This window comes from Trichechus manatus, unplaced genomic scaffold (assembly GCF_000243295.1).
Source record: "Trichechus manatus latirostris isolate Lorelei unplaced genomic scaffold, TriManLat1.0 scaffold00004, whole genome shotgun sequence".
Lineage (NCBI taxonomy): Eukaryota > Metazoa > Chordata > Mammalia > Sirenia > Trichechidae > Trichechus > Trichechus manatus.
This window is the reverse complement of record NW_004443940.1, coordinates 12,740,752-12,759,285: the sequence shown is the minus strand read 5'-3', so window position 1 is coordinate 12,759,285 and position 18,534 is coordinate 12,740,752. Positions and strand designations below refer to the sequence as shown.

The 18,534-nt window shown below is 42.0% G+C and overlaps 1 long non-coding RNA gene across 1 annotated transcript in view; it reads right to left on the bottom strand.

Annotated features, from left to right (window-relative positions):
• LOC111820919 (uncharacterized) overlaps nt 1–18,207 on the bottom strand; it is a 41,476-nt gene extending 23,269 nt beyond the window's left edge. Inside the window, exons 1-4 of the long non-coding RNA XR_002824423.1 lie at nt 17,651–18,207; nt 15,695–15,858; nt 14,923–14,993; nt 12,709–12,784 (exon numbers count right to left, since the gene is read on the bottom strand). This is a non-coding gene — a long non-coding RNA (uncharacterized LOC111820919). The remainder of the gene's footprint in view (nt 1–12,708; nt 12,785–14,922; nt 14,994–15,694; nt 15,859–17,650) is intronic.
• Nucleotides 18,208–18,534: the final 327 nt, after the last annotated feature.

Here is an 18,534-nt window from a genome sequence, read left to right as displayed (position 1 = left end):
ATTAGGAAACTGAGGTACAAGGTTGTAGCAATGAAGGAAAGAAGATAATGGTTTCAAGAAATATTGACCCCAGAGACCAGAAGAACTAGATGGTGTCCGGCTACCACTACCAACCAACTTGCTCTGGGTAGGATCACAACAGAGAGTCCCGGACAGAGCGGGAGAAAAATGCAGAACAAAAAATCAAATTCACAAAAAAGATCAGACTTATTGGTCTGATACAGACTGGATAGACCCCAGAGACTATGGCCCTAAGACACCTTTCTGACCTGGAACTAAAGCCATTCCCAGAGACCACCTTCCAGCCAAACCATAGACAGGCCTATAAAACAAACAACAACACCTGAGAGGAATGTGCTCCTTAGAACAATCAATCATATGAGATCAAAAGCGTAATATTTGCCCAAAAGCAAAGATGAGAAGGCAGGAAAGGGCAGAAAATCAGGATGAAAGGAAATGGGGAACCCAGGGTGGAAATGGAGAGAGTGCTGACATGTTGTGAAGAATGAAACCAAGACTATGAAACACTTAATGTACAAATTATTGGATGGGAATCTAATTTGCTCTCTAAGCTTCTAAGTTTTCACCTAACGCAAATGTAAAAAAAAAAAGTCACAAGCTAAAAAAGAAGTATAGAGAAGGTAGGGTCGCTATGAGTCAAAACTGACTCACCACAACAGGTTTGGCTTTTTTTTTTTTTTTTTTTTGGTTAGAGAGGACAAGTCCTGGTGATTGGTCGTCAGAAGTGAGAAGGAAGACTCATGAATGACTACTAGGTTTCAGGCTTCAGCAATTGCATGTGTGGTGGTGCTGTGTGCAGTGTGATAGGGCACTGGAGGAGAAGCAAGAGGGGAGGAGCAGGGGGCTGCAGTTTGCAGTGTCTGTAAGACATCCCAGTGGAGCTGTCCATCTGGGCAGCTGGATATTCTAGTCTGGAGAGTGATCTGGACTAGAGATAGAGATTTAGAAGTCACTGTAGACGGTAACTGAAGCTGTCAGAGAGGCTGACATCACCTGGGGAGAGTACAAGGAAAAGAGAACGGGGGGAAAAGGGCCAAGAACAAACAGAATGCTGACATTTAAAACACAACAAGAATTATTTTTAATAGCAAAAAAACTGGAAATATCTTAATGTCCCTCAATAGAAAAATAGCTAAATAAAATACGAGATAGTCAATCTATCAAATACTATCAAATAACAACAACTCCTGGCAACACCATGTGTGTTAGAGTAGAACTATCCTCCATAGAGTTTTCAGTGGCTGTTTTTCAGAAGTAGGTCGCCAGGTTTTTCTTCCGAGCTGCCTCTGTGTGGACTCAAACCACCAACCTTTCAGTTAGCAGCTAAGAATGTTAACCATTTACACCACCCAGGAACTCCATAAAATATGATACATCAGTCAAAAAGAATGAGATGTATCTTTATGTACTAACATGGAATATTGTCAAGGCATATTATTGCATTAAGGAAGGAAATGCCAGAATGATACATAAAATATAGTACCATTTTTGTAAATAAACAAAACACAAAATAACACTTGTAATTTTTGGTGCATTCATATAGATGTGTGTATGTAAACATACAGAAAATAGTCTGAAAGATGCATTCCAAACTGCTAAAAGCTTACCTCTAGGGAATACAGATAAAATTGGAATGGGTGAAAGGGAACAGGAGCCATCAAAATGTTATCAACAATGTTTTAATTTTAATTTTTAAAAACATTACATTACTATATTTCTTGAAAATTAAGAACTAATTTTTCAAAAAAGAATGGGCAGAAGAGGGATCTACAGAAAGCAGCCTTTGCTTCAGATACTTAATTTTCTATGTCCCTCCCTCCTCGACAATGTCCTTGATGCTCAGATCTTCTGGATTCGCCCCTGGCCACGTCTAAGATGTGGACACCAAGCCCTCTAATTCCACTTTCTATCCTAAATAGCTGGTCCCAGGCCAGCCCTGGCCACCAATCCCCAACCTGGGCCACAGCCCCAGGAGGAGAGATCAGACACCAAAGTCCTCAACAAACATGAGAGAATGGGTGTAAATGTCAGCTTCAAGGACAGGGATCAGGTGGCCTTACTGGCCAGCAGATGTCTCAATAAGGAAGGGTATTTGAAGGATAACAAAGTTTAGTGGTCTGGAAGTAGCTCTGGGCTGCTAGGGAACAGGGCTGGAGGGCAATCAGGTAGGTCAGGGGAGAAGTGGTATGAGGTGAGTTCAAGAAAGAGTCAGTTCCACTTGTAAAGATTCCATGCGAAATGCTATAATCTACTAGGAAGCTGGTTTACAGCAAAGGAAAGAGTGGAAGCTGTATTCTGTGAAGGGGCTCGGGGGGTAACTGGGGGTATCGAGAGAAGACACTTCACATCAAGTAGCAATTCCAGGAGGCACAGTATAAAAGTTTAGAAGCTGGAACAGCAGAAAGGGGCCAGGGACTTGGGTCCCGCCTGAATGGAAAAGAAATTCAAATGAGGAGAAAAGAAAATAAAGTAAAGCCTTTCCTTCTTCAACAAACCAAAGGCAGAGAGATCATGACAGCTCTCTAGTGACTGAGCTCTTGACTTTCAACTTCCTGAGGACAATAAAGACAACTTATTTGGTCTACGTGTTTTCCTGGTTACCAAAGAAATGATACTACCTAGGCCTTGCCCAACAGCTGATTCACCATCAATTAGACTATATCACAGCCTGCTGAGCCTCACGCCTCACACAGCCACATACCAGATGGCTCTGGAAGGAAAACAACCTGGTGTGAGCTGTCAAAGTCCTCTCAGGTGCCTGACCTCGCCCTCTGGGGTAGGTTTCATTTCAAAACTGAAAGGGACTGAAGGGCTGGGGAAATCCAAAGACCAACAGAGCCAGGAAAAGGGTGGTTCCCAGAAGAAAAGGGTCCCAGGCTGGAACTCAAAACAGAAACCAGACCACTGATAACAGTTTATGATGTCTGTCTCCAAGCCTTCGAATGCCATTTGTATGCTTTCCAGTATTTACAACAGGGCATGACCACACTTAACCAACTCCTGACATCTAAATGTCTAATTCTCCAAGAGTTCAAGTAACTTCCTGGCTTTATTAAGTTTTAGTGCTTTGGCGTAGTTCCAATAACTGGAATACCAGGGGGACTTATAGATTTTGCAGTCCTTCAGATGGGCCACATTTTAATTATAATGTTTTATCACCTTTTCTTCCTTCTTCATCTTCCCACGAACCCTTGGCAAAATTCCTGTCTCACTAGAAAATTTCCAAGTTGTTCATGCTGGGCCTCTCACCGGAGCAATGTTCAATACAATAAACATCTAGCTCACCAAAACACCCGTTGTGTCGAGTTGATTCCAACTCATAGCAACCCTATAGGACAGAGTAGAACTGCCCCATAAGGTTTCCAAGGAGTGACTGGTGGATTCGAACTGCCAACCTTTTGGTTAGCAGCTGAGTGCTTAACACTGTGCCATGAGTTCACCAACGGAGTCAGGTTATTTGCTTGACGTTCATCTGTAACTAGGTGTTTGACCTTGGGCAAGTCACTTCACCTTTCTGGGCTCAGTTTCCTCATCTGTAAAGTGAGGAGGTTGGAAACAGAAAGAAGGGATGCAATATAACTTACCTGAACTGAAAAAGGAACTTAAACTTTTTAAGCCTAAAATCTGGGGTTCATCAAACAGGATGATTATAAAATTTGGGGTTCATCAAACAGGATGATTTTAAAAAGTCACCTATCATGGTGAAACCCTAAGCACAAAGAAAAGATCTACAAATGTCCAGACAGAGAGAACAGGTTGCTGCTTAAGAAGGAAAAATAATCCTACTGGCACTGGACTTCTCATCTGCATCACCAGAAACTGAAGAAAGTGGAAAGAAGCTTATAGACTTTCTAGAGACTAGGACTACTACTGAAGAATCCTAAACCCAGCCAAGACATCATTCACACATTTGGTTATACACACGTGTGTATATATATACATATATATATGTGCATACAAGGATATCAAAAGTACCACCCATACCTCCCTCCTAAGAAAACTACTCAAAGAAATGTCCCAACCAAATTAATATTTAAAATCAGAACAAAACTAAGAAAAACAAAGTTTACAAAAGACATATGTTTAGACACACAAATCTTTTAATGAAGAGATTGGACTAGATGACTTCTGACGGCCTTTTCAAGTCCAAACAGAAACTGTCCTGTACACAAACATCCCTGGCAGTCTGCATCTGTGAGTTGTTCATCACCTAGTGGCCTGATGAAGTAATGCAGTTTCATCCAGTGCCCAGATAAACCCAGCCATTTTGTGAGCACTGTCAGTGTGCACAGAGCCCTGGTGGTGCAGTGGTTAAGAGGTCCGCTGCTAAACCAAAGGTCAGCAGTTCAAATGCACCAGCTGCTCCTTGGAAACCCTACAGGGCTGTTCTACTCTGTCCTATAGGGTCTCTGTGAGTTGGAATCGATTCGACAGCAACAGGTACAGGTCAGCGTGCACAGGACAGCAGCCTGACCTCCTAGAGTTCACAAGAGGAAAAGACTGCAAACCCTCCATATTCACACAATTGTAAAGATTTAGCTCACTATCCATTCATTTCCAGGATATGGGAAAGACCTAGCCTAATCAGAAGAAGTGAAGCACAGGTTTGTGAGGCTGCACTTGCAAAGCAGTGAGAGGTAGAGACTGCTTTTGCACAAATCAATATGAATTGAAAGCAAGTTTAGATGCTATGAGGAAACTGCAAGTATGCCTTATAAATAGAAAGACTGTCTTCAAACATTCACAAGATTGGCATGTGGAAGATGGACATTTATTCTGTATAGTTAGAAGGGACAGACCTAAAACTGACAAGAAGTCTCAATTAGATTTCAATTCAAAACAAAAAATAATTTTTTTTACCAAGGGGATTATGCTGAGTGAATTTAGTCAGTCACAGAAGAACAAACATTGTATAAGACCACTATTATAAGAACTCAAGAAAAGGTTTAAACTCAGAAGAAAACATTCTTTGATGGTTATGAGGGTGGGCGGGAGGGTGAGGGTTAGTTACTAACTAGATAGTAGATAAGAATTATCTTAGATGAAGGGAAGGAGAGCACACTCTACAGGGGAAGTCAGCACAACTGGACTAAACCAAAGCTAAGAAGTTTCCTGAATAAAATCTAACACTTTGAGGGACAGAGTAGCAAGGGTAGGGGTCTGGGGACCATGCTTTCAGGGGACATCTAGGTCAATTGGCATAACAAAGCTTATCAAGAAAATGTTCTGCATCCTACTTTGATGAGTGGCGGCTGGGGTCTTAAAACCTTGCAAGCAGCCATCTAAAATGCATCAATCGTCCCAACCACCTGAAGTAAAGGAGAATGAAGAATGCCAAAGACACAAGGAAAGTATTAGCCCAAGAGACAGAAAGGGCCACATAAACTAGAGACTTCATCAGCCTGAGACCAGAAGAACTAGATGGTGCCTGGCTACCACCAATGACCGCCCTGACAGGGAACACAACAGAGAGTCCCTGATGGAGCAGGAGAAAGATGGGGTTCAGAACTCAAATTCTAGTAAGAAAACCAGACTAAATGGTCTGAATGAGACTGGAGGAACCCCGGAAAGCACGGCCCCCGAATTCTCTATCAGCTCAGAGCTAAAACAATTTCTGAGGCCAACTCTTCAGACAGGGATTGGACTGTAGGACAAAAACTGATACTCATGAGGAGAGTGCCTCTTAGCTCAAGTAGATACAAGAGACTAAACAGGCAGCTTCTGTCCAGAGGTGAGATGGGAAGGCAGAGAGGGCTAGGAGCTGGTTGAATGGACATGGGGAATCAGGGGTGGAAAGGAGGAGTGCGCTGTCACAGCATGGGGAGAGCAATTAGGGTCACGTAACAATGCACATATAAATTTTTGCATGGGAGACTAACTTGAAATGTAAACTTCATTTAAACTACAACAATAAACTGTTGTTCTTAAAAAAAAATAATAATATGATTCCTTAACAGGAAAGAGCTCCTCCATCAATGGAGATATTCAAAGGGAATTTGGATGATCATCTCTCTGAGGGGCAACAGAAAGCATTCCTTTAATTGAATGGCAAACTAGAGATAAGGACGTTGTATTAAATTACTTCAAAGGCTCTTTCCAGCTCCAAGAGTCTATCATTTTAAGTAAAACAAAAATGAAACAAAAAACATTCATAAATAACTAAAAAATCCTCCGAGTAAATGCGGCCAAATTACTTAACTCTTAGTGCTTCAGTTTCATTATCTGTAAGGACAAAAACAAGACCTAACATATAGAAAGCATTCAAAGCAAGCAGCTGAAAAGGAAAGGTAGCTGGGGAAGGGAAAGGGGGAGAGAAGCGAAGTGAAACCTAAATGTACTGCTTGTTTAAATTATCTGTACCCAATCCTCAACCAAAGCATTCCTGGCTGTTGCTAGCCAGAGGGTAGGTTTCCTTGGCAACCAGCCTCAAAAAAGAGCCCAAAACTATCTTCTTGAAGGAGGAGGTTCATGCCTTGCCCTGGAATCTGGGCATCTTCCCCACACAAAGCAGGTTCCCTAAGACCTCACAAATACTATTGTCCTCACGTGAAGGAGCTGAGCAAGTGTTACTCTCCTCACTTCACGTGATCAATTACAGAACATCAGTTAGAAGGGATCTCAGAGACCATCTACAACAACCCATTTGTTTAACTGATGAGGACACGAAGGCTGAGAAAAGTGAAATCCTGAACATGACAAGTTGGTGACAGGGTCACGACAAGAACACAGGCCTTATTCGTAGCCCAGTGGTCAAAATCTTCCCCTTTTTTCAAATGGGAAAAATAGGGTTGGCCTTACCACCTCCTAAGCCACCCAGCCCATACTACCTACTTTACACAAGTAAGAGAAGAACAGAAGTAGTAGAGTGTAAAGGTTAAGAGGATGGAGTCTGGAGCCAGATTGCCTTATTCAAATCCCAACTCTACCACTTAATTGTATGACTTTAAGGAAGTTTCCTAACCTCTCTTTGCTTCTATAAAACAGGGATAAGAATGACTACCTTGTAGGATTATTTTAAGGATTAAATGAGATAATCCATGTAAAATGCACAGAAAGTACTCGATGCATACACAGCTCTGCTTCTCTTCATTACCGGGTGTATTAAGAAGAGAAACAAGCCTCAACAACAACAAAATGAAATTTTAAAAAAGAAGAAGAAAAACAAGCAGAATAACAACAGAGAAGGGACAGGTTCCTACTTCTGGGCCAAAGAGCACTGCGAAGGGCACAGATGTTTATTTAGCTCCATTTCCTAGCCCAGGCCCAGGAGCACGCAGTTCCTCAGCAGAAGAAGACTATAAACAACCCATCACTCATTTCTCCTTCTTTCTTTGGATCTAGGGAAGAGTCAAGTCAAATAACAAAGCATGTGTGATCTTGATAAGGTGCTTAAGATCACAAATGAACTTCAGCTAGGTCATAACCCAAGCCAACTTTCATACCTACTCTCTCAAGATGGACAAGGAGCAATTCTCATCCTGTCTGTTCCCTTCAACCCACTAAGGTGGTACAGAGCAATGGTTACACTGACCATTACGGACATTGCTTGAACAGACATTATGTGGTGCATGACTGTATTAGTCATTTAATCCTTGCAAGAAGTAAAACTGGTGTTGTCATTATCCCCATTTGAAACGTACAGAAAATGAGCTCTAGAGTCTGGCTGCCTGGGTTCAAATCCCTGTTCCATCATTTCTTTGCTGTGTGACTTAAGAAAACTACTTTACCTCTCTCCAAGTCTTTGTTTCTCCATCTGTTAAATGAGGATAACAACTATTTTAATTATGACACCTGATACTGCGCACCTTCTGTGCACCAAGCACTATGCCAAGGACTTTACGTGGCTTGTATCATTTAATCATCACAACCACCTTATGAGGCGGGTACTGTTATTACCCTCATTTTACAAATGAGGAAAATGAGGCATAGTGTCCTTGTTTGAGGTCACAGGGCCAGTTACTGGCAAAGCTGAGATGTCACTGCAGGCAGTCCGATCCCAGGGTCTACACTCCTTACTCCTATATTGGTCTGCTTCTCTAGTTCCTGCCTCATATGACTATCTTGTTAAAATAAGATAATCCACATAAAGTGCTAGCACAGTGCCTGGCTATCAAAGTTAGCCATTACTATGTTGGCTGCTCTGGTGGTCATCATCATTATCATCATCATCATCATCAATCCCTTTGAGCCCCTCCCAACTACTACCTCTTGAGATCCAATTTCACCTAAAGGGAAAGGGTTACTTCCTATCTGGATACCAGCTCAATAGGTAGCTTGGGGTGGGGTTCCATTATTCCATTTCCCTCATGTAACATAAGTATCTGGGTGGGGAAACAAGGAAATACTCATTGTAAACCTGCTACTCTATTAAAAGTAATATACTGAAGTTTTTGTTTTTAATAACAATCTATTACTCTTATTACGGAGCCCTGGTGGCACAGTGGTTCAGAACTCGCCTGCTAAGCAAAATGTCAGCAGTTCGAATCTACTAGCCACACCTTAGAAACCCTATGGGGCAGTTCTGCTCTGTCCTACAGGGTTGCTATGAGTCAGAAACCACTCAACAGCTACGAGTTATTACTCTTAGTAGAAAAGAAACGTATGCCCATTATAAGTTTTTTTTCCATAACAAAAGAGATATACAGTACTTAACTAAAAAGATGAAACTGCCTGCCCTCTACTCTCCTTCCCCTTTCCACTCTCCTGTTCTCATAAACAGCATACAGTCACGTGTCACTTTATGTCCATGACATGTTCTGTGAAATAGGCCATTATGTGATTTGGACATTGTGGGAACACCGTGTTATATTAATATACTGACAGTGCCCAGATTATGAACAAGTTCCACTCCTAAATCTGTCTTTAAGTTGAATTCGTACATAAGTTGGAACAGTTAAGTACGGTGCATATCTACCATCAGTTAGTCTAATGTTTGTCTTAGTATATACTCCACCTTTCTATGCATAAAAAATTTAAACACTTCCAGATACACTAAAACATCTTTAACACAATAACATAGTAATAATAATGTTTTGATGCGTATTGCAAAGTAGCGCGTGTTTGTTATTACGAACCACTGTATGTACCTCGAATTTTTGACATAATAGGCTTTACAGAGTTGGGACCATGGACATACATGTGGTCGGACATTGCTCGAAAAGATGTTATGTGGTGCATGAGTGTATTAGTCATTTAATCTTCAGAAGAAGTAAAATTGGTGGTGTTTTTATCCCCATCTGAAAGGTGCAGAAAATGAGGTTCAGGAGGTTCAAGGCCACATAGCTATTAAGTGGATGGTCAGGGTTGCTGGAAAAGAACTTGCAGATGTAAAGGAAGGTAGAGTTGATAAACTCTTTCACTTATCCTCGAGATATGGAAAAGGTAGCTGTGACAGGTGCCTAGAAGTTACCTACAAGGAACTAAGACTGATAATGGGATTTTTAAGAAACTCTTGAAAAAGACCTGACTGCTCTAACAAAACAAAGCCAAACAGGAACTGCAGCCTAAAAAGCCAGTAATGCAGTGAGCTATCATCAACCTTGCCCTCTCAGGAACACTGCAAATTACTGATAAGTCTGACAAAGCACGACTTCAACTCTGATGAAATCCATACCCTTGCACGCCAGTCTTCACCTCCCCAATACCAAAATGATGTATCACTTTATCCTGCTGGAGAACACAGCACTGTTTAGGTCAAAATCGGCACTTTTTAGACTCTGAGCAACCAGAGGGCAGGAACAATGTCTAATTCATACAGATTTTTTCCTCATTAACCTAGTATACCACCCTCTACATATTCAATATATTTTTGCTTAAAAACTAAATAAATTTATTCATTTAACTCTTATGTGCTAGGTACAGTTCTAGTAGGTGGAAATAACAGCAGTAAGAAAAACAAAGTCCTAACCATCATAAAATTTATATTCTAACGAGGGTGGAAAACAATAAGCTAGAGAGTCCCCAGAACAGTGCCCGGCACATAGCAGGCAACACTCACAGCTGTTGAAAGGAGGAAAGAAAGAAAAGGTAAGGTATGGTAAAAGAAGAAAGGAAGGAAGGGAGACAAGCATGTTAAACAGTACTGAGTGCAAAGAAAAATAAAGCAGGGGAGGGGGATAAGGAAGGCGAGGCAGGAAGATGGCTTTTACTTTAAATAGGATGGATGGTCAAGGAATGCTTCACTGATTAGGTGACAGCTGAGCAGAAACCTGAAGGAAGTGGAGGAGGAGGACATACTGATATCCAGAAGAATAGAGTTCCAAGCAGAGGAAATAACTGCAAGACCCCAAGGCCTGGCAAGTTGGAGCAACTGCCAGGAGACCAGTGTGGCTAGCACACCAGGAAACAGTGGCAGGAGGCCAGGCCAGAGTGGCTAAGGGAGAGGTGGTGTTGCAGATCCTGTAAGGCTTTGACGACCACTGGAAGGATTTTAGCTTTTAATCTGGGCAGGATGGGTACCTGGTTAACAGTTTATAGCAGAGGAGTGGCATGCTCTGACAAACACTTAAACGATTACTCTGGCCACTCTGTTAAGGAGACCAAGAAAAAAAGGAGGAAGACCATTTAGAAGGCTATTCCAACAGTAGCAGGGAAGGTAATGAGAAGTATTCAAATCCTGGATATATTTTTCAAAGCTGGCAGGACGTGTTGGCAGACTGGGTGAGGAAGGAAAAAGAACCAAGTCAAGGGAAACTTCTCTTTACTGTATATTCAATACAACCGAAAATAAAATAGAAAGGATCAATAAAAAATGCAGGTTTGAGAGGAGAAAATCTGGAGTTAACCCTTTCATGCCCAGTGGTACATATAGTGACCATGAACTTTTTCAGCCTCTGGGGTTTACTGGGAAGCTGCTGTACCACTGACAGTGCATGACGTCACAAGGCAGAGACATTTATGATTGTTTGAAACTGAAGAAACAGGAGCGTGCCACAAATTACTGTTTTTACAGAGTATTGTATTAAGTATCTCAACTTTGATAGGAAAAATAAAAATTTTGAAAATCATTTGTTACATATATGTAGCAAGAGACCCCGGTGGGGACTCTGGGGTATAGTTAGTTAGCAGTACTTCATATGTACCACTAAACACGTAGGGTAGGCTTGTGGGAGGGGGCAACAAGAAAAAATCCACACTACCTACCAAAAATTCAGACACACTCAATGATTCAGCCTGCTTCCATTAATGAAGACACATGGTATCAACAAAAAATTCAAAGCAGAAAATAACTGGGTCACCAAAGCGTTAAGCTTTTGAATGTGCTAAGTTCGAGAAGCTATGAGATACACAAGTAGAGGTTTACGGTAGGCAGCTGGATATAAAAATCTCCAATTAAGGGGAGATAGCCAAACCAGAAATATAAAGCTGAGAATTGTCAGGAGGTGAACGGTACTTAAAGTCTTAAAAGAGAGCACCTAGGAATGAGTGTGGACAGAGAAAGGCTTCAAGGACTGACCCGAGAACTCCATCATTGGAGGCTGAGGAGATGGGGGGAATCAACAACAACAACAACAGAAGACTGAGAAGGAGGGACCAGGTAGGAGGAGAACCAAGGGAGTGGTGTTCTGGAAGCCACGTGAAGCTAGAGTACAAAGAGGGAGCGTCAAATATTACTGTGAAGTCAAGTAAGAAGGTAAGAAATGGCCACTGAATCTCTGTGCTGTTTTCTAAACATGTTCTTTCCTATCCCACATATATTACTTTTTCTCTCTTAATCCAGGTAAAACCCCAGTATTGTCCAATGCATATGCATCAGGTTTCTGTCTAATGCAGCAACATCTGTGTCTCAAAAAATCAAAAACCAAAACACAGTGCTCTTAATCTGGATACAACAGATCTCACACAGTGAATAATGTTGAACAACTACTTTGTCTGGTTGAAGTAACTGTCTCTGTGAAACAAAGTCCCTGACTCTGTCTTGCTTATGCTCAGTAGGTGGGATCGGAGAACTGAGCTGTTTAAATGCATTTCTTTTGTTCTGCCATAAAGTAGCAATTATCCTTGAACTCCTTTCCCTCCTCCCCAACTCAAACATCCTAACTAGCTCAACAAAGACACTAAATGTCCACTCTCCCTTTTAGAAACAAAGCAAAACACAGTCAGAACCGAAAGTTGGATGAGAAAGGGATATGCTGTGCATCGCGCCTTCCTTCTTTACTGGACAGAGGGCTGCCAATCACAGCCTTTGCTACTTCAAAGGCTATGCCTCTTTTCCATTTTTTCCTTAGAATCTCTAGACAGGAAGTGCAATTTCTGGTGCCTTTATCTTAAAAAAAGAAAATGCTTTCTGCTACAAATTGAGGACTTTTTATGGCTACAAAATGAGGAATTTTAACTTTCTATGTTCTAGCAAACATAATCAAGTCTCAATAATCCACACTACTGAGGTGGCAGAACAATAATCACCAAAAATTGGATAATTCAAACATCCTTCATACCCCTGAAATGGCCACAACTTCTGAATGGGCTGTGTTTTCTGCCTTTGGGCCTTTGTAAGGATGTTCCCTTTGCCTGAAATACCCTTCCCTGCAACTTGCCAAACTGAGACTCAGCCTGGATGTTGACTTCTCTAGGTAGCCTTCCCCGGCCCCGTTCTAGGCTGAATCAAGGACTCCTCCTCTGTGCTCCCATAACACCCTCTTTTTACTCATATCCTAACTCTTTAACACTTTGTGGGTATCTGTTTACCTGCCTGTCTCCCTCTCCAGGCCGTAACATCTTGAGAGCAAGGACAGAATCCCATTCATCTCTGTATCTCTGGTGTCTGGAACATATAAAATAATCAATGATTATTATAAAGAAATTGGACCGGGAACAACTTCTGTGATTTTGTAACAACATATCCTTTATAAACCAATTGAGCTGAGACTAATACTAAAATTACTGGCATCTAATCACCTCCTCAACTGATAGGAGAATCAAAAAAAATTCTCCCTACTTGATACTGGAAATAGAAGATCAAAAAGGCAAGCAAGTGCTGCTCAAGATCACCTCAGGAAGAGTTACCATACCAGCTGCTCTTCCTTGGTACGAGACAGCCTATGTTTCCATACCATAAACCAAAAAACACCCAAACCCTTTGCTATCGATTCCAACTCATGGCTGCCCCATGTGTTACAGAGTAGAACTGCACTCCATGTGGTTTTCTTGACTGTAATATTCATGGAAGCAGATCACCAGGCCTTTCTTTCTTCCAAGGCACTGTTGGGTGGGTTTGAACCACTAACAGTTCAGTTAGTAGCCTAGCACAAACTGTTTTTGCCATCCAGGGACCTTTCCATACCATAACCAAACCCACTGCCATCGAGTTGATTCCAACTCACAGCGAGTGTTTAGGACAGAGTAGAAATGCCCCATAGAGCTTCCAAGGCTGTAATCTTTATGAAAATGGACTGCCACATCTTTCTCCCCGAGAGCAGCTAGTAGGTTTGAACTGCTGACCACGAGAGCTCCTTTTCCATACCACAGAAGAGGATAATATACCTCTAGATTGTTCTCTTTACCTCCCCTCCATAGATCCTATATTCTCCCCTTCTGTCGACCCTATTCTCTTTCCTCTTCTAACCTTTTTTTCCTTTCTCATTTTCTATACTTTGTATTTGCGTTCTGTTCTCCATTTTCCCCTTTAATTTCTCTACACTCCCTTCCCCATACCTTATTTAGTCAGAAGCATCATGGGGAATTCAGAATTTCCTTCTGAGGAAACCAAGCAGTGACCCTATAACAGTAGAACCGGGTCACCGGCACATGAGGTCATATTGTTTCTATCCACGAAGTGGGTATGACATGTTTCTAGGCTGCATTTTGTAGGAGCCTAGAAAATATCCTCTCAATTTACTATAATTTTATTTATTTATTTATTTTTGTTTATTCTTGTAGTTTAAGTGAAAGTATACATTTCAAATTAATTTCTCATACAAAAATTTATACGCACATTGTTATGTGACCCTGATTGCTCTCCCTATACTGTGACAGCACACTCCACCTTTCTACCCAGTTTCCCATGCCCATTTAACCAGCTCCTAACCCTCTCCGCTTTCTCATCTCACCTACAGACAGAAGCTGCCTATTTAGTCTCATGTATCTACTTGAGCTAAGAAGCACACCCTTCACGAGTATCATCTTATGTCCCAGAGTCCAGTCTAATCTTTATCGGAACAGTTGGCCTCGGGAATTGTTTTAGTTCTGGTTTGACAGAGAGTCCGGGGGCCATGCTTTCCAGGGTTCTTCCAGTCTCAGTCAGTCAGACCAGTAAGTCTGGTCTTCTTACTAGAATTTGAGTTCTGAACCCCATCTTTCTCCTGCTCCATCAGAGACTTTCTGCTGTGTTCCCTGACAGGGCAGTCATTGGTGGTAGCCAGGCACCATCTAGTTCTTCTGGTCTTGGGATGATGCAGTCTCTGGTTTATATGGCCCTTTCTGTCTCTTGGGCTAATACTTTCCTTGTGTCTATGGTGTTCTTCATTCTCCTTTACTCTAGGTGGTGGGGACCAACTGAGGCATCTTAGCTGGCCACTTGCAAGCTTTTAAGACCCCAGACGCCACTCACCAAAGAAGGATGCAGAACATTTTCTTAATAAACTTTGTTAATTAACCTCGATGTTCCCTGAAAGCATGGTCCCCAGACCCCATCCCTGCTACTCTGTCCCTTGAAGTGTTAGATTGTATTCAGGAAACTTCTTAGCTTTGGTTTAGTCCAGCTGTGCTGACTTCCCCTGTAGTGTGTGCTGTCCTTTCCTTCACCTAAGATAATACTTGTCTACTGTCTTCAATTTATTATAATTTTAAATAGATGAGAAAGAAGAAAAGAAATCTAAAAGAGAACAAAAGAAGAAACCATGTTTTTGAAAAGCAAATACTGCATGTTAGTAGGGTAAATTCAAATAGCTGCGGTATACTTACTGGGCCAGGCAAGAGAAAAGACAGTCTCTCAAGCCAACAGTCAGGAGCCTCATCTAAGTGGGTTGGATGTTCTGGGAGAGAAAAACAGAGTATCTAGAAAGTCTTTTGACTTGAAGGTAGTTATTTCAAACTCTGAAAGTATGGCCCGCCGATACCCTTTTAGCTCAGTAATGAAGTCACCCTTCAGCCAAAGATTAGGCAGGCCCACAAAACAAGACTAAACGGGCACACTAGCCGAGGGGCAAGAACTAGAAAGCAGGAGGGGACAGGAAAGCTGGTAACAGGGAACCCAAGGTCGAGAAGGGGAGAGTGTTGACGTGTTACGGGGTTGGTAACCAATATCACAAAATAACATGAGAAGTTAGTTTGTTCTGTAAACCTTCATCTAAAGTACAATAATATAAAAAAAAAAGTTATTCCACATATTAAAGTCAGTGCCACAAGAATCAGAAAGAAAGGAAACAATCCACAAGTAGAGGTCAAGAGGCCCAGCTCAGGTCCTAACAAGCTGTATAACCTTGAGCAAGTCACTTCACTCCTCTGATCCAGTTAGCTCTTCCATAAAGTCGGAACAATATACCTTCCTGGCAAAGTCGTTTGTCATGATTAAATAAGTAATGTGAAATCACTCTGAAAGGTTTTCCATAACATGCCAATGAGAAGTAACAGGAAGCAGAAATCCTTCCTCTGAATGTAGTATAAATCCTGTGGTTCAATTTCCAAAGTCTAAGCCTGACTCACCTTCCCAACCTTGTTAAACCCCTTAACAAACCTTCCGTCACTTGAGCAGGAGAATAGTCATGTATGAGGCTCCAGGGGTGGGGCGGTGACTATTCAGAGTCAGTTGCTCCATATCTCACTAGCTTCATCTGTAAAATGTGTAATGTGGAATTCACTCACATGTCCACAAAATTGTGCAGGTCTGAGAAAATCGACCTGTGGAGAATTTACAAAAATGAGTAAAACATTTACACAATCATTCCCCCAGAGATAAATAACCAAGATCACCAAACATCAACACTTCCTGAATAGATCAGAAGGGGCCTTCGAGATCATTTACTGTTGTTTTACAGACGACAAAACTGAAGCTTGCAAAAGTCTCAGAGCTGGTCAGCGGCACAGCCGGGGCTAGGATCCAAGGCCTCCAATTCCGAAGTCCAGCACCTTCTTTGCCAGATCAAAGGGTCACCCAAGGCACCTGTGGTCTGTACCACACATTATCGACACCAAGACTGATATACAACGTAAGCAATAACCAAATGTGGGCTCCTAGAGGGAGGGGTTTTAGGACTCTGAGGGAAGGAGGGAAGCTGAGAGCTACAGGAGCTGGAAAGGGAAGGCTTCACTGAGGAGGTGAGCTGAGTTCTGTAGGTACTCAGATAAGAGAAAATCAAGGGACTATTTCAGGCAGAAAAGGCTTAAAGTAGGCAGTCTGGGGAAGAAAACCTGTTGGGTAAAAAAAAATTTAAGGAAGATAAATAGGCGGCAGGTTGAGAGGACCAGAATGGATAATCCTTGATTATATACTATTTAGTCCTTCCATTGTCTTGAATTTTTAGCATTTACTAATTTCTTTAATTTCCTCACTACTCGGTCTCCCTACAAGCCAAGGCTCTCCGTAGAGACCACATCTACCTTAGTGGTTAAGTATATAGTCTCCGGATTCAGATTGCCTAGATTCAAATCCTTGCTTTACCACTTATAGCTGTATGACCATGGGTAAGTTCCTTCACCGCTCTCTACCTCTGTAAAATGGAAATATCACCACCCATCTCACAAGATTTTGAGGATTAAATGTGAACAGTGGGCACAACCTAATAACGGGTTTTTAGTCACTCTAACTATCATCTGCCTTTTTTTTTTTAATATAAAAAGGAGAACAGAAATTACTAAATTGCCTTTAGAAAGAATAAGTACTGTTTTGGAAAAATGTTGTTTCTCTTACATATTTGCCCGAATCCTGATGTAAAATTTATTTCTAATGATGGTTTGCTTTTAAAAATGACAGTCAATGAATTAACCCATAGATAAAGCTTAGAGCAGTGTGTGGTGCATAGTAAGCACTTAGTGCTATCTATTATTGTGATTGTTGCTGTTAGACACCTACCTATTAGTCTGTAGGATTATACAGTAACGTGAAAACATTTTGAAAGTTTGCTATGTGACACTGACGTAAGTTAAAGGAAGCAGAAAACCCTTCTCTCCTTCTGGGACATCATACAAGTAGAGTTCTGTTTAGGCACATATTTGTTGCTTGGTTACTTGTTATGGTGAACTGACGAGCCTACACACTATGATTTATCTAACACTCTGCCACGCTCTGTCAATATTTACAGAAAACTGGAAACTTGGCGCCAGAGTAAAATAATTTATTTTTACCTGGGTGGGGAGCTGGGGTGGGGAAGATAGGGTAGGGAAGGTGGGGTGGGGAAGGTGGGAGTCAAATCTGAGGAGGTGAGTCACAGACTTGTTTGCTCCCAGAGAGCCAGGTAGACTCAAATGTGTCACAGGGAAGGCCAGACTGACAGATACTTGAGCCTTTGGGCAGAGCTGAATCACTACCCTCTCCTGATCCTCACCCAGGCACCTCATAAAATAGCATTTGTGCCCGTTACAGGTGTAGCTCACATCAGGAAAACCTGGGAGTCCCAAAAGAGACATAAGTAGGGTATGAATACACAACAAAAGTTTACCTGAGATTTACAGAAAATCTAGAAAATACACTCACCAGCAAGGAAATCGGGTCTGGATTCCATTCCCCACATTGTGTGACCTTGAAGTAGTGACTTCATGTTTCTGGCCTAAATGTCTTGTCTGTTAAAAAGAGAGAGAGACAACACCTACCTCAGAGAACTATTGTAAAAATTAAATACGCATTAAAATCTTTAGCACAGGATCTGGTATATGCACAATGAACATCTGTCCCTTCTAGACTAGAGGTGAACACCACTTTGGTGGTAAACTGAGGTTCACTGGCAAGCCGGCCTGTGCTAGGAAATCTAGGAAAGCAGTATTTCCCATCTCATTCATTAAGGCAGTGTTCCTAAATTTTGGAGGGGGGGAGGGGCAAATTCCTGCCCCCATTACCAATTATTAAATTTGTTAAAAAATAAATCAGTATTGTGTCTACATTTTGCAATTATTCGAGTTCCCTTTCAAATGAATGTGGGAAACGCATTAAAATTCATCCACAGAGCTCCTGATCAGCCTGCGGGGGTTCATCCCAGAGGATTCAGAGGACTTTGTATGCGGGGAAGGTCCCGACCCACGGAAGCTACGAGCCGGGGGACGAACATTCTAGAGTTTTCGGGTCTCTCGTAGGCGACAAATCCAGGACACGTGTCGCCATTTTGTGTTCAGGAAACATGGCGGCCACCCCCGTGGGGAAGGCGAAGGGGGGGGCGGAAGCACCGCCACGTTAGCCACTTTCCCTGCGAGATCCTGAAGCACGTTGCGCAGAAGTCTATTACGGTCTGGCTTAGCCGAAGGAGAAGGAGCGGAAATCACTACTCGTACACCACCGTCCCGAACGACATTTCCTTAGCGAGAGGAAAGTGTGGTAGCTACACTCGGCAGGAAAAGCTTTCCAAGATGGCGGGGCTCCATCGGGGG